General features: G+C 40.3%; 1 protein-coding gene and 1 long non-coding RNA gene across 8 annotated transcripts in view; both read right to left on the bottom strand.

Annotated features, from left to right (window-relative positions):
- Positions 1-15,233, bottom strand: part of LOC101792807 (zinc finger DHHC-type palmitoyltransferase 20) — an 87,883-nt gene that overhangs the window by 64,184 nt on the left and 8,466 nt on the right. Inside the window, exons 2-3 of one of the 6 annotated variants that reach the window (XR_011806489.1) lie at positions 9,425-9,483; positions 7,777-7,901 (exon numbers count right to left, since the gene is read on the bottom strand). The exons of 4 other annotated variants lie outside the window; for them this stretch is intronic. The gene's annotated coding sequence lies outside the window, so the exon portion shown is untranslated. The remainder of the gene's footprint in view (positions 1-7,776; positions 7,902-9,424; positions 9,484-15,233) is intronic. One more of the 6 variants, XR_011806488.1, reaches the window with a different exon arrangement.
- On the bottom strand, positions 1,285-7,751 carry LOC140001338 (uncharacterized). Of its 2 annotated transcripts, none has more exons than XR_011806494.1 (2): positions 1,769-7,751; positions 1,285-1,580 (listed from the first exon to the last, which is right to left on the bottom strand). It is a non-coding gene; the product is annotated as an uncharacterized lncRNA (long non-coding RNA). The 2 variants fall into 2 exon arrangements; XR_011806495.1 differs by having other exon boundaries at positions 1,826-7,751.

The following is a 15,233-nucleotide window of genomic DNA, read 5'->3' as shown; positions in this document are numbered from 1 at the left end:
TCTATTTGTTCTTAAAAATTGTTTCTCATTAAGTGATTATGGCTCGCCACATTTAGCAGAGATGAGCTTAACGTCAGTTCTCCTCAATGTGTGAAATACAAAGAGGCTTAGAAAAGGGACCTAACCAAGGAACAAAGCGTTAAACGTTTGTCAAAATACTATATTTAAAAGAAGTCTCTCCAGTGTTATGGTGAGTAGCTCTAACTAGCACCAGGGTATAAGCTGGCAGCAGCTGTGAACAGCTATTTAGGTCGCAGGCTTAAATAGCTTTGTTCCAGAAGTATGGAGAATATGAAATGACAGCATTAAATGATTTTTTTGGACCTTCGCTTTTTTTTTTTAATGCAAGGTAGAAGGTACAAAGAAAAGAAGAGACTTTAGTGCCCTCTGCTCCTAATGCTAAAGAAAAATACCACCCATGCCTATGTGGTCTCTAAGCTCCAGTGACTACAGTTCTTCACATGCACAACTAGAGAAAATATCATGCAGCACTGAACTAGGAAGATTCTCTAAGGAGGCAGAAGAAATGAACGGTAAATCAAGCAGTTTAATTTAACAAGCTTAACTTGCAATAGTATTATCTTTGAATAACGATTAATTGCTGTCAGCATATCAGAAAAAAAGAGCTATTTTAAAATTAGATTTGGGACATTAAGCTCTTAAAAGGTGAATATAAACATTCATATACTAGAAATGCAGGTCATTTTATATTTTGGAAGCACAATGTCACAACGAAGTGCAGGTCACAGATACTGCGGGCATATTAATATCTTTTAGATTAATTTCAGCCCAGCTTGACATTAAATATTTATCTGAAGCTTTTTGTTACAAAACAGCTTTTAATTAACAAAGAACAGTAATCGTAGCTGTTAGCATGATGAGTTGATAGTAAAAGCCATAATATTATAAACGTTTATAGTTTTGTTAAATGCTTTTATAACATTTCTTTTCTATAAATGGGTTACACACATTGAAACAACAAAGCTACAGTCTATACAATCACACTTGCTCTGGCCACCCCGTAAAACAAGTAGCCAAATTATCCTGGTAGTCAAAGATGACTTTGGGGGTATTCATTTCAAGAAATTTTATTTGTTGTCATAAGGCAATCAGAGGTAACCCAACCTTTCGAGGGGATAGGATGGAGCAGGCAGGCAACCCTTCTGGTGTCAGCACAGCTATGCTTCCTCTCCAGCCTCACACGACCTGATAGCACCCAAACCTCCCGGTACGAGGTGACACCAAGCTAAGTCTGCAGGTGGTTCACAAAAGAAACTTAAAACATTTCTGGATGTCTGTAAGGTTTTTATTTCAGGAGACACAACAGGAGGATGTACGCTTAATTCATATTGACTTTAGATGACTAAGAAAATGGAAATAATTGGAAAATTAGGCTGGCAGGGAAAATAGGAGTGTTGCTTCTTCAAGTCTGGAGGAGGAAAACTTCCATCTCGGACACCTTTAGAGGGTAAGTTCTACTGCAGCACTTCACTTACTGTTGCAATTCACTGATGGCTTCCACTGATGAATTCCTCTTTCCTTCTCTTTGTGCTCACTAAAATGCATCACGTTTTTCCCCTCTACAAGGTAGCAAAGTCATAGTATCAGAGTAAGTTGCTAACATGACACAGTATTCAGAAAGAAAGCCCACTACCTTTAATTTTTGCATGCTAAAACTAACAGCATTTATAAATTAAAAATACAATTGAAAAGCTATGTTCTTCAAATAATTTGTTCACAATGTAGAGCAGAAACAAGATTCAAGTACCTTACTCCAATTAAGACCAAGTTTAAAGTGAATATAGTGTATTCAAATAGAGCTAACCCATTTGTAAGTGTTTAGAAGTTGAATGCTGCCTTGAATTGAAAAAGTGACTGCACAGAAGTTGCAGTGGTAATGAAATCGGCTAAGCCGCGTGTCCAGCCCCTGGCGGAGTGGACTGCAGGGAAGATGAATTACACAGAAGGCTCACCACGCTTCGGGAAGGGATTGCACTTAATGCCCCGGAATGTGCCTCGCTGAATGCCTGTGTCCAGCAACATTGGCTGGAATCCAAGCAGATCCATTACGTTCCCTTTATACATCAACTTACCACATGCCTCGGTGACACCACAGATATGCCTTTCCTCCTCCCCTTTATTTTTAACTTGAGTATCTTTAACACAACTGAGATACATACTTCAGGCTATACCATTAAGGAGGATTTTAAACCCAGTTTAGCACTTTGTAAATTATTGTGTTATCTTTCCACCTCTAATCTAACACTGTATTGTAAAAAACCAGGCAAATTGAAGTAATGATATAGTTCACACAGACGCTTACATGAGTTACAGTACTGTACTTTCACACGAAGTTATCTGTGTGTGAACCTTTTTAATGGTCCATAAAAACAATTATGTTGACTCTTTCTGTTTCTGAAAACTGCCTTTCTTGAGGAAGTTCTTTGCAAACTGATAGGGTATAGAGAAGCTCATGATACATTTCCTTTATTTTTTTTTTTCTTTATCCAGTTATATCCAAATCTAGCTGAGAAATAGTATATGTTTGAAACTATATGCCTATCTTTCACTCTGGACCTACAGGAATCATGTTTTAACACACATAACAATACCATGACAACCTAAATAATTTTACTTAAAAACAAATAAAAAAGACAAATCTCCAGAAAGCTTTTTCTTTTTAATAAACTGGTCTGAATACAAGTCTGGTTTTAAGCCTTGAACCTTCTGGACTGGCTGGAAAGAAAGATCACAGTTTCAGCACTTCCCAGAATTTTTTTTTATCGTTGTTCAACTTAAAAAGATCATCCTAGAACATGTAGTAACATGGGTGGTAAGATGCTTACTTGTGTTGTGCTCTGTCTGGAGCATGGATTTGAGCCTAAATATTCCATACCTCAATCTTCAGGTTTTCCTTGTTCTGAAAAATGATCTCTCTTCGTTATCATTCTTTTAGACAGGAGAAATCTTCTGAAGTTGTGTAGATTACAACAACCTCCTTATTTTTCAACAACAACAACAAAAAAAAAAAACAAAAACCCAAACCCCAAACAGAACTGCCAGTTCTCCAGCAGCCTTACTGCTACAGGAAAATCAGAAGCTTTTTGTAGGCAAATATCGATATCCAGGATTTCTCAGTATAGTTATTGTTATGATCAAGTGTGGCCTTGTTACTTTTAACACTAGGCTGATAGTGACCCCCCCCCCTTTTCTTTTCTCCTTCAAACTTACAATCTTCTCAAGTTTCTTCTGTGTGGGAAGTAATCCTTTCCCTCTTTCCATCTGGAGGAACTGAGGGTCACTAGCCCTCAGTTTAAATGAAGAAAGTAAGCCATATGGAAGAAACTTACATGGAAAGGAGACAGCACATAAAACAGATGACCAACTAGGAATTCGACAAGTTGAAAGCAGTCATCAGTTTTTGCAGCCATTTTTCTGTTCTTAAAAGCTTGTTTTTGCATGGTGGTGAGTACTGCAACTTGGCACTTCAATAACAGATGTTTCTCACCTTGTGATTTAACAAATGCCACCAAAGAACTCATTAAGACTCTTACTACTCTTCATTCTCAAATCAAAAAGTACATATATATGTATATATTGAACCTACCACTAAGTTTCATCAAGAATATTAACAAAACATTCAATTTTATTAAAGTTGCATTACTGTTCCTAACACTGAGAAAGTAGCTTAACTTCCCTGAAAAAGTTCTAGCCTTTACAGTTGGGAAGTGTCAAGCCTGGAGGTTCAAAACCAATAAAAATAACCACATGATCTTAAATAAAAACCTTACGTTTTTGGGCAGTCCAATCTTAAGGCATGATTTATGATTGCTGAACATTTACGACCACTACATGACCACACCACAAAGCTCAACTTAGTCTCTAGTCAAAGCATTGTTAATAGGTTGGATATGTGGTAGGTAAATTGCTAATATATATATATATAAAAAGAATTTAATTTCTTTGTCAGACATTTCATGAACACTTGTTTTATGTATAATGGAAAGTTAAATTATGCTATTTTATGTACTTACTGCATGCAATAACACAGGATACTTTACTCAGTGCATACATTAGCTCCAAAAATACAGCAGAACAAACTCTGGAGGACACTAGAGCCACTTTCTCTTCTTGCTTCCCTTACTATAAAAGGTATTACATTAAGTAGAAAGACTGCAGTACAAAAACAGAATAAAGGATGTTTTTCCTGCAAAGACAGAATAGGCTTTTTTGAGCTGTCTATAACTGAAGTTTGTTGCATTCAGCAAAATATCTGAATACAAAAAAATATTCAACCGAGGTATGGGCACGAGTGCTGCAAGCAGGCTATCTTCACATTCTTAAGAAACTATTCATGGACTTTGCTCCTTGCAAAGTACGAGCTCCAGGGCCCACGCCCTATTCACAATCAAAAGCACATCCCTACTATGTCATGACTACCTGAACATAAGCTGATCACCACCAGTAACTCCTCAGCTGTCTATTCAAGGTTTGCTGACAGAGAAGGCACATTTTACAGTTTCTGAAGTACCAGCAGAGCAATCTTTCCTCAACTTTTGCTCAGCTTTTAAATTTGCTTTTACTTCAGAGCTAAGGACTTGTGCGGTGACCAAAAACTTGTGGAATCCTCCCAGTTACAGCATCTGGTCTGATAAAGGATATTGCCTCTATCAACTTTGTTTTGCCAAACACATTCACAGGGACACTAAATGGCTGGGAGTGTCCCTCAAACATGAAGTGATGGGAAACGTGACTATCTCCAGGCCTGAAGAGGCAAAATAACAGCCCAGGTATGGCCTCCAGGATGACAAGAAACATTATGCATGAAGCGTAATGCACTTCAAAGAACTGCAAACAACTTCTGAATCCACTTTTGCTGGCCTAGTAGATCAACTGGATATTTCCAGTGGCTAGAAACAGATGTCCACAACATGAATTTGTAGAGGTGATACACAATCGTATCACCTACTGAACTGTACAGAAGGGCCTGCACACCACAACCAGAATTTAAGCCCTACGTTGTCTGACCCGAGAGCCACTCTACCTCACATTACCCTCCACCTTCTAATTCTGTATTCAGAGCTAAGCCCATTGCTTCAGCAACAAAGCAATGAAGGGAGTAGAAGCAAGCTCCTTCCCTCCTGGAAAGTGACAGTGCAGGGCAGTTCGAGGTGTGGAGGCTGCTGGTCCTTGAAGTGCTGCCAGGAGAGCTACCCAACTCACAGGCTGCTTTAAAAAGAGAGGACCCAGGACCCTCTGAACGACTGCATCCTGTAGAGCCTTCTATGAGGAAAGTGTCCTGCAGGGAAAGCTCCCAGACGCCCAGAAAGATCAAGTTAACTAGCAGATAGGGCATGAAGAAGTGAAATAGATGTGCCATCAGGTTGACATCTACATTCTCAGAAATCTCCCCCCCAGATGAGTCAACCATGCGATGGCACTTGGTATAAGCACTCTGTGCTGTTTGTATCACTATTCTGAAACACTGGAAATGCTACCACTAGGAATGAGTGTACAGTGTGAAGGAAAAGATATCAGTAGTGTAACATTATATACTGCTCTAAGAGTTTTACAGCAAGGAATCTGACTACATTTCACTACTGCTGACAATACATCTTGAACGCATCACTGTCATTTCAAGAAGTAGTACTGTCCAGGGACCTCTTCATCCCAAACAGTGAAATGAGGTACTGATGATAAACATACAGCAAACAGATGGCATTTTCACAGATGAAACCACATTATTTTTTACAGAAGTGTTCACATAAAGAATCGACTGTATAGTGCTATACAAACTCTGCTCAATTAGCACATAAAAATTTCAGTGCACCGAAATTTTCGTATTTTCCTTTGTATTTTACACTTTTGAGGCTGAAGAGAAGTAAGAACATGAATCTTAAAATTAAACAATGCAACACCATTTGGCAATATGACATTGTCAGTTCTCCAAATTTAACAGCAGCTGGGAAAAAAGTATGTCAGCAATTTCCTACGATGTTTTTCTGGAAGATTGAGTAGGAACATTCCATACAACAGGCATATTCACAATAACAGAAAACACTGTGTTCTAGGAAAAGCAATTTTATATACGTTACACTGCTTACTGTCCATGATGGTTCTTCAGCTGAGTTGAAAATTAGTTTAAATTAAAGTTTAATTAATTTTAATCCAGAAGCATAAGAGTTGCTTTAGATTTTGCTATTTTTGTTCTTGATGATGAGTCCTTCGTGTAGCTCGCAGCCTAAATGTATTTAGCTAAAGACCTTAGTCTTTAACACTCTTTTCAACAAAGTCGCTGGAGAAAGCTTAAGATAAGCACAAATTTATTTATAGAAGTGCTTAACTACAGCTCTATGTTAAAAAAGGGAACAATTATTTTTCCTCAGAAGGTATTGCAGCAGCAATACACACACATGCATGAACCAAGCAAGCTACACAGAACTCCAGCTCTGTTATAATACAGAAAACTATTTACTTTGACTGGCAAATTAAAATGTTTATTTGAACCACAACATAGAGCATGTTTAGCTCTTGTAAATTAGTCTCAACATATTTTAAGGTTTTGCTGAGAAGCTTTCATATGGGAAGGTCCAGCTATATCCAATTTAAATGAGAAGAGTTTCCAGAGCTTAAAAAATTGTCGCTTAAGTAAGGAAAAAATAGCAGCATGCACTGCCAGATAATTTGGTGTATGGCTAAGAAAATAATTTCAGACCAAGTAAGTCACAGCACAAGAAAAGTATCTGCACATTGTAGGGCTCACCCAGCTGAGCACAAATAGAATAAATCTGCATCTTGTTTAAGAAGCTCTATTTCCATTACTCAGTTGTTTCTCACGTGCTTATAAACCTCCCAGGCCTAACCACAGAATCAGAATATGAAAGATTGCATTTCTTCCACTGAAAACATTATATTAAAACTTGTCCGCATTTTTAAAGTAGCTGCTGTAACTGCATTTTTATAAGGTCTTCCTCTAAGTTACATTAGTGACACAGACATTTCATGAAGACAAACCAGATCTTGCACTTGTCTGAAGTACTGAAACAATTGTTTATGTTCTCCGATGCATGCAAGTTAGCATCAAAATTTATTTATTTATTAACTGCCCAGGATGTTCTATTGCAGACACAACTCACTGCAAAAAACAGTAAGCTACTCCTAAGTGAAGATGGATCTCGTGAAGAAGAGTTATGCATTAAAAACAGAAGTACATCAAATGTGAACAACTAAACAATGTATTAATTTCCCTCATTTGTTCCCTACAAAGAAAATACAGATTTTATAATAATGCTTTACATTAGATAAAAGTATCTGAATTGCTCTGGGAAGCCCAGGTTTTAAACTGATAAATGCTTTGGTATTGTTACTTTTGTATGTTAATGTGCTTTTTTTTCCACTTTGTATTTTATTTTGGAGACTAGTGTTTATTCCGACTGATTCACATCTTCAGCAAAAGCCTGTCCTTTTCGACTTATTCCCAAGTACTACTGTACTCCATACTCCTAAGGCCATCAAGCATCTTCTTCGGTACAAAGGGTTGCCAGATGTTTTATCAACCAGCTTTATTGCATTCCTCAACAAGAACCACACTCTAATAATGCTATCTCCTCAGGCAAATGAGCAAGGGAAAACATTTCCCTCTGTGACAATTTCAGGCTACTGAGACCACTGTTACTTTAAATACAGACACTATGAGGTTATGAAGTAATAGTAAAATGCAGCATCTTAGCATCATTTTGACTCGCATATCCAAGAAAAAAAAAAAAGACAGATTACCAGGTAAATCCAGAGCTGCTTCACAAACAAATCCAGAGGGAACTGTTACAGGGGTTGTGCTGCAGCTCTAAGCCACTCTTCTGTCTATTGCAGCATTCAGCTCTGGTGTCTTCTAACCTCCAAAGCTTTGGAAAAGGAGAAGCAACAGTCAAGCAATGTGCTCAGTGCGTAACCCAAAAGACTTTTGCACTGAAAAATAAAGTTCATTTTGGCAAATCCCTGAAAGAATATAACACTGTTACCATGTTGTATCATCAGAGCAATATGACAACACAGACCTTTCCTAATTTCTCTTCAACAAAGCTGCACAGCAGCATACGCGCAACACAAGTTTCAAAGCCAGGCCTGACTCGGTGGCGAGCAGTCACCATGAGCAGCCTTCAGCTGAACTTCAGGCGGAATCCAGCCTTCCTATTCTGGGCACAGCTGGTAAGTGAGACCAGAAACTTTCAAAATAAAACCCATAAAACTTCAACATTATCATACCATTACTTCTTTTTCCTTACTCTTGTGTTTGCATAGTGAGTATTTTATGTGCATCTTATACATATGCATGACACCCTTAGACATTCCTTAGAAATGTATGCATAAAATGTAACTTTATATTCTAAATATAAGTACATATAAAGCTATATGTGTATAAGTGTATTGTATTTTAATATTGCATTATAATTCATTAATACATTATTAATATGGCAGTATCTCCAATAATAGGTCTTATTCAAGTAAAAGTCTACTTTTAAAAGAAAGATTCAGAAAAAAATGATTTCTGGAAACACCGATTTCCTTCAGTTCATATCAATTTTTCATTTACGCTAGAGTTAGTCTGCAGTTTTTGGAGGCAGATGAAGGAGTTTTCCTGCTGATTTGGCACAGGAGCAGGGAAGGGTTCAGTGCTGATAAGACAGTATTTATTAGCTACATCTGCTACAACTGCTTTTTATAGACTCCATCACCGCAAGACAGTCACTCTCGAAATTTCTCCTACGCTGAATGGGACTTGAGGAACTAATTTAAATGCTGGCTGGTGTTTAAAGCTGACAAGACTATTCTCTTGTCCTTTGGCCCACAGAGTAGTAACAACGGTCAGAAGCGACAGTAAGGAGACAGAGCCCACTGTACGTGTTCTGAATGAGCACTTCACACCATTTTTGCTGTCATTAATTCTGATGATTTCTTTAGTTGGTGTCTTTGTGGAATATTTTTCAAACTAAATTAAGCCTACTTATGTTAAGTAAAGTAACATCATTCAAAGAACCATAGAAAAAATAAATAAATTAGACATTACAAGGTACCCACACTGAGTGACCTGGAAGCACCCAGTGCAGGAAATAAGCAGATGTACTTAACGGTAACAGCCCTAATGCTACTGTCACAGCTGTCACCAGTGAAATCTGTGAGACTTTCCCCACAGCACAAATTAATGTAGATTCAGAGCTACTTCTTCTGGTTACCTTGTGCTGCAAGATGCTAACCCACTTACTGGGAATAGCCAGATTTAGCCAGCTACTGTGTCTGTAGACAAAAATCTACAAGGAACTGTAATACAGAGCTCTTAAGCTCATCCTGCAGACATAATAACAGAATCGATACTACTGTTTGGACACATATGATCATTTTTTACAAAAAAAAAAAAAAAAAAGGCTACTTATCACTCTGCCTGTTCAAAGTTCTCAGAAACACCATCCTTTCAGATACATCTTCCATCTAAGAAAGGAGATAAAAAAGAAATATGATAACATCTGTTTTGAAACAATCTAGAATATTTGTGGGAGGAAAGGTAGGTCTAGTATTCCCAATAAATAAATATTGGTTTCCTCCTGGGGTATTTGTTAAAAATCAGATTATTTTGTATAATTATTTCTATTCAGAATAGTATTCTTAACTTGCAGTCAAACTATTTTCTTACTTATTCGTGTTTGTCCACTAGAATAAACAGCCAATGACTTTCAACCTGTAGCATTAATCTTTCATTACACCAAAACCAAAATAATAGCTAAAACCACAACAAAACCATGCAATTTCAAATGTCCACATGTATCAAAGCGCTTAGAGAATGCTAGTTAAATTTGTTTAATTACTCAAGTCATACAGCCGGAGCAAATCCAAGTAGAAGGTGACAGATCAGATGAAAGATAAATTTTAACCCCGACCCCTAAGATTACATTTGACATCATGTTGTTTTAGTATCAATGAAGACACCTGTACAAAGAATCTCTGTGCACACAGAGAAGGGAATAAATGTAAATATTTTCAAAGCCAAAAACTTCAGGATATAAATATCTCACATTCAAAAGGCTGAAATGGATACCGTATATTTAAAGTTGTGAAACAAATGTATATCCATAAGCAACATCTAAGTCTATAATTAATTATAACATCATGGCCCTACAGATTCCATACTCCCTATACCACATTCTATTTTGGGCACACAACATGACAATGTCTGTATGTCACTAATGCAGAGAATGATGTTTGTGATATATTTAATATCTCCGTTATTGATTTAGACCGCTTAGTGGATACCTGATACACACAGTATTTCCACAACACAGTGAAATACAGAATTAAACAAGAGGTAGCTAAGGTTACCCTGTTTGGCTGCACAAGAGGAACAGCTTGGAAAGACTGAAGGATCTTTCAGGGAAGGAAAAAAAAAAAAAAAAGATTAGAGAAGGCTGAGCTGTTAATCCAATTCTAAAAAGCTCTTCCTGTGGATGAGATTCATAGATTTATTGATGCTTAATTATTGCAGGAATGGTGTTCAAAATGAGTTTTTGAACACATCATTGTCATAATATTTGGGACTATTAACTCTAATTTACTCCTGGATGAACTAGGAAGCAACACTGTTACTAAGGTATTTATTTTTGTGCACAGACTCAACCCAAGTACTTCCGTTTACTTCTAGATGCAATGGCAAGAAAACAAAACAAAAAAAAAAAGAGAGAGTATATTGACATGACACAGCAGAGTTAGAAGGCGAATGCGTGAATTGTGTTAAAATGTCCTATGTAGCCACTGACTATCGATATCCCAGGAATGAAGTGACAAATTGACTTCCCATTTCCTTCCAAAACCAGCAAGTGTTCATTGTGTTTACCTACGATGTTTAACTGCCTTGTCATGATCATCATGCTCTGTCATATTTATTGAGATAGTAAGTATAATAGGAAATATACATCAAAGTAAAATAGGAAGCTCGTAGAAGGATGCTACCAATGCTGACAAGAACGCTGCCTGCACTCATTACTCACCAAGAAAAAGCCTTCCCAGCACTGAGCACCACTGTCAAGAAACGTGAGAGCTTTGAAAGACCTTGAATCAAACCAGCAGCAGCAGGAAAACCCAAGCCCAGCATGGTGTGGGACAGACAAGGTAAAGCAGGAAAAAAAAAAAAAAAAGTAATGAAAAAAGCATAAGCCTTACTTAAAGTGGCTCCAGCCCACAACAGTAATTGTGATTTTAATGGTTTTTATATGGCCTTGTTTCACCAGGCAGATTTTAAGCATCAGCCATACGGCCGTGTGGTCAGGTGTTGCGAAGCACGGACGAAAGCACGACAGACACCAGCAGAGTCAGATCATGCTTCACCATTTTATTGCCCGAATAGCCCAACTTTTATAGTGAATTTTACAGGGGTGGACAGTGTTTCACACAAGATTATTGGTCAAAAGCACCCAGACAAACTGTTAAGAAAATAACACCACCTTTTGATTCGAAGTTAGGAAAACAACCCCCTTTGTGCTTAACGGTCACGTAGGCCTAGTCCTTGAGGCCAGCTGCTGATAACAATATTTTCTGAGTTCCTTAATTGGGTGATGTGGGAGTCATTGCCGTGGGAGCTTCTCACAGTTACTCTGGCAGCTTGGTTTGCTCAGCTACAGCAGGCCCTGAGATTTCTAAGGCCTACCCCTGGTTGCTTAAAGCAAGCTTAGATCGAACAATTATGCCAATTCCCAACAATTCCCCCGTTTTCTTTTTGTACAGGCAGTGCTTGGTTTTACAGCAGGTGTCAAATATACAACATAACACAACTATATAACTTAACCCTAATAATACTATAGTTACTGTAAGCATTTAATGGTAACACAATTTAATAGTAAGCAACACAACTTAATAGTAACACACTTAAACCTAATCACTTGATGGTGATCAAAGGCTGTTCTTGACAGTCCTTGAGGTGTCACAGCCCACGTCATTGTCAGATTATCAGGAACCTCTTCTTGGTTGTCTTCAGCGTGTGCAGATTCTAAAACTGCTTCAGTCCACTTTACAGTGATCCACTGGATACCTGTTCCCGGCACCACTTCAAAATCCCTATAACATTTTGCAAATAACCCTTTAACCACATTTATCACAATACTACGTGTAATGATGATTGACACCACAATGAACAGAATCCTTAATGCCCCTTTGACTAATCCCAGTAACCATCTATGCATTGTTTCAAACAAATCAGTGAACCACTGATTGAAAGGATTGATATCATATTGAATCTTTCTAATGAATCCATTTTTCTATGATTTTTGCCGGCACCAATTTCCCATGCTTTTAGCCTGCACTGTGGTTATATCTCTGGATCCTACACTATGGCAACAATAACCTGGACTATGGTTATATTCCAGAATCCTGCACTAGGGCAACAATAACCTGCACTATGGTTAAAATGTGCTCTCTCTCACACAATACACAGTACAATCACGCATACAGAACACAATCGTACACCCAGAGGCCTCTGGCACTTCTCACTCTCAATCATACAACATCCTCAATCATACCACAAGAATATAATTTAGAATGATAAGCAAACAAACAAGTATTGTCTCTCATTGTGTTCCTCGTGAAGTGACTTGCAACACTTTGTTTTAAAACCTTACCCTTACTCAAATACTTTCAACACAAAATACCTGGACATTTAAGAATAACACATACAATTATTAATACTCCAGTTAGTATCCCTCCAGCAGCTGAAAAACTACTGTTTGTCTGCAGCTACAGGAGATCTTTGTCTGCTCCTGCAGTGAGCAGCTGAGAGTGGAGTCCCCTCCGAACAAAACGCTCAGGGTGCACCTAGGGGCGTCCACACCACAGCCGATCCCCACAGCCGAGCAGTTGTTACGTGCGGCCACAGATGCCACTCCAAGCACTAAAATTGCCAATGCCGCTCTAGCTGCAACCCCACACAATTCAACATTATCATTGCTATCCAGTGCAAGCAATGCCCATTTATGTCTGGTGATTTCATGCAACTGCAACAAGCTAGAAGCAAATACAATGAGTTTATCTAAGTAACATGGACTTCTGATAGCATTTGCAGCGATACCTTGCCAGGCCCTATCCCCACAAATCAGAAAAACATCAGGAGGTAAGGCCAAAGCTGTACAATTGTTCCAAACACTGTAGTTGTTACCCCTTGTCTCCGTGCCATAAACCCCTAAACCCTGATTAGCAGTGTCATTGTAATCACAGGTGTTATTTGTATTTTTGTACCGGTATAGCCCTTTCCAGGTTTCTGTAGCAGGATTCATCTGATATCCAGGGCTACGTTCACATTTGTAGCCACCTTTCAGGTTGATACAGATTTGACTACAGATACCAGGGTTTTGACATTCATCAATATCTCCACAGTTTCTCTTGTCTACAAACTCAAACCCAGCTGGACAGTCACATTCATTTATGTTGCATTCCTTCAGGGGCTCATCACCCCAGTCCTTGCAGTCTCTCTGCTGGTTACACACTTTATTGATATCTATGCATTCTTCACTTTTGCTCTTGAATTTGCCAGGTCCAGAGCACTGAATAACATCGTTACAGTTTGCTTCATCAGTGCCATCCAGACAGTCTTTCATACCACTGCACTGCCTACTTCCATGGACACAGTTCCCATCTTCACATCTGAACTGGTCTGGCCTGCAAGTCTGAGAAGGGCAGTTAATTTCATCACTTCCATCCTTGCAATCAGGATCTCTGTCACAGTCTTTCTCACCTGAGCCGCACTGCACCTCACTCACATAACACTTCACCAGAGGTGCAGGCTGGCAGCCACACTGCTCCAAAGAGTCATCTGAGTGGTCGGAACAGTTATCTTGACCATTGCAGACAAAGCTTTTGGAAATACATTGTCCACTACTGCATGTGGACTCTGCTGCACTACAAGTCACAATGCCACAATTCTCTTCATCTTCTCCACTGTCACAGTCCTTTTCACCATCACATTTCCAGGACACCGGTGCCCGCCGCCCCGCACCTGTGTCACTTATACTACTGCTATTACCCGTGCCGTCAGTGTCAGTGGCATTCTCCTGGTACCGTTTCTGTCTTTGCCGCCCCTTACTCTCCCCCTTTTCTTTTTGCCACTGACCATTCACCACAAATGGGTGAGACACATGATTACTAGTTAGGAAAGAGCGTGTAACATCTGCTATACGGCTGCAGGCGATCTGCTGGTTTTGGTAATACTCTAGCTGCCTCTCTGCCAGGTCCATGCGCTGCAGCAGGTTCTCAATGAAGTGCTAGAGCCTGGCTTTTCCCCACAATTCTTTTTCTGTCTCCTCCTCGAACTCGCTGAGGCGCTGCTTTAAGGCCGCGATCATCTCCACCGCCACGTCCACCTGCCTGCTGAGCACCCGCTCCCTCCGCTGCACCTCCTGCTGCTTCTGCGAGAGCTGCACGAAGGCCTCCCGCACCTCCAGCAGCTCCGTCGTCTTCTGGGCCAGCTCCCCGGTCAGCCTGTCGAGCCGCTTCTCCTTCGTCTTGTCCACGGCCTCCACCATCCTGCTCAACTTCGCCCTGACACGCGCGCCGCGGCCGAACCGACCGCGCTCCCCGCAGCGCGGGCGGCGGAACGGCAGCGCCGGGCCGGCCACGGGCAGCGGCTCCGGCCACGGGAAGCCGCCCTGCTCCGCGCCGTCCTGCTGCATCCTCCGCCTCGGCGGGGCGGGCTTGGGAAACTTCGGGCACAGGGACCGGGACCGGCCCTGTGGCCGCCCGCGGCCGCGCTGCCCCGGCCGGTGCCGGCGCCGGGGCCGGGGCCGGGGCCGGGAGCGGAGCGGCCACGGGAGGCGTTTGCGACTCTTGCCGCTGTTCCGGCCGTTTCCTGGCACGTTGCGTCGACATGCCGCTTCCTTGTGATTGTTCGACTGACAATTTGAGCACCATACTGCCCCAGCTTTGCAGTGTCGTCTCACGTGTCCAAAAGCACCACAACGATAACATCGGCAGCGCTGTGGTAACTGGTTACTAAGGGGTGGTACTGGACCACCGGCGGTTTGCAAAGGAGCAAGAGCTGCAAGGACCTGACTCTGTGTAAACTGAACATGCTCTTTCATAGCCTGTGCCTGTTCTTTCATGCTGTCACTTAATTGCTTTACTGCTTCTACTAACATAGCCTGTGGGCCTGCTGGTACCTGAGCCATTCTTTCCAACCCTTCCTCGATTGTCCATGTCCCGGGCAA

The sequence above is a fragment of the Anas platyrhynchos genome, chromosome 1 (assembly GCF_047663525.1).
Source record: "Anas platyrhynchos isolate ZD024472 breed Pekin duck chromosome 1, IASCAAS_PekinDuck_T2T, whole genome shotgun sequence".
Lineage (NCBI taxonomy): Eukaryota > Metazoa > Chordata > Aves > Anseriformes > Anatidae > Anas > Anas platyrhynchos.
The sequence above is the reverse complement of the archived record's forward strand: the minus strand, read 5'-3'. Positions and strand labels throughout refer to the sequence as shown.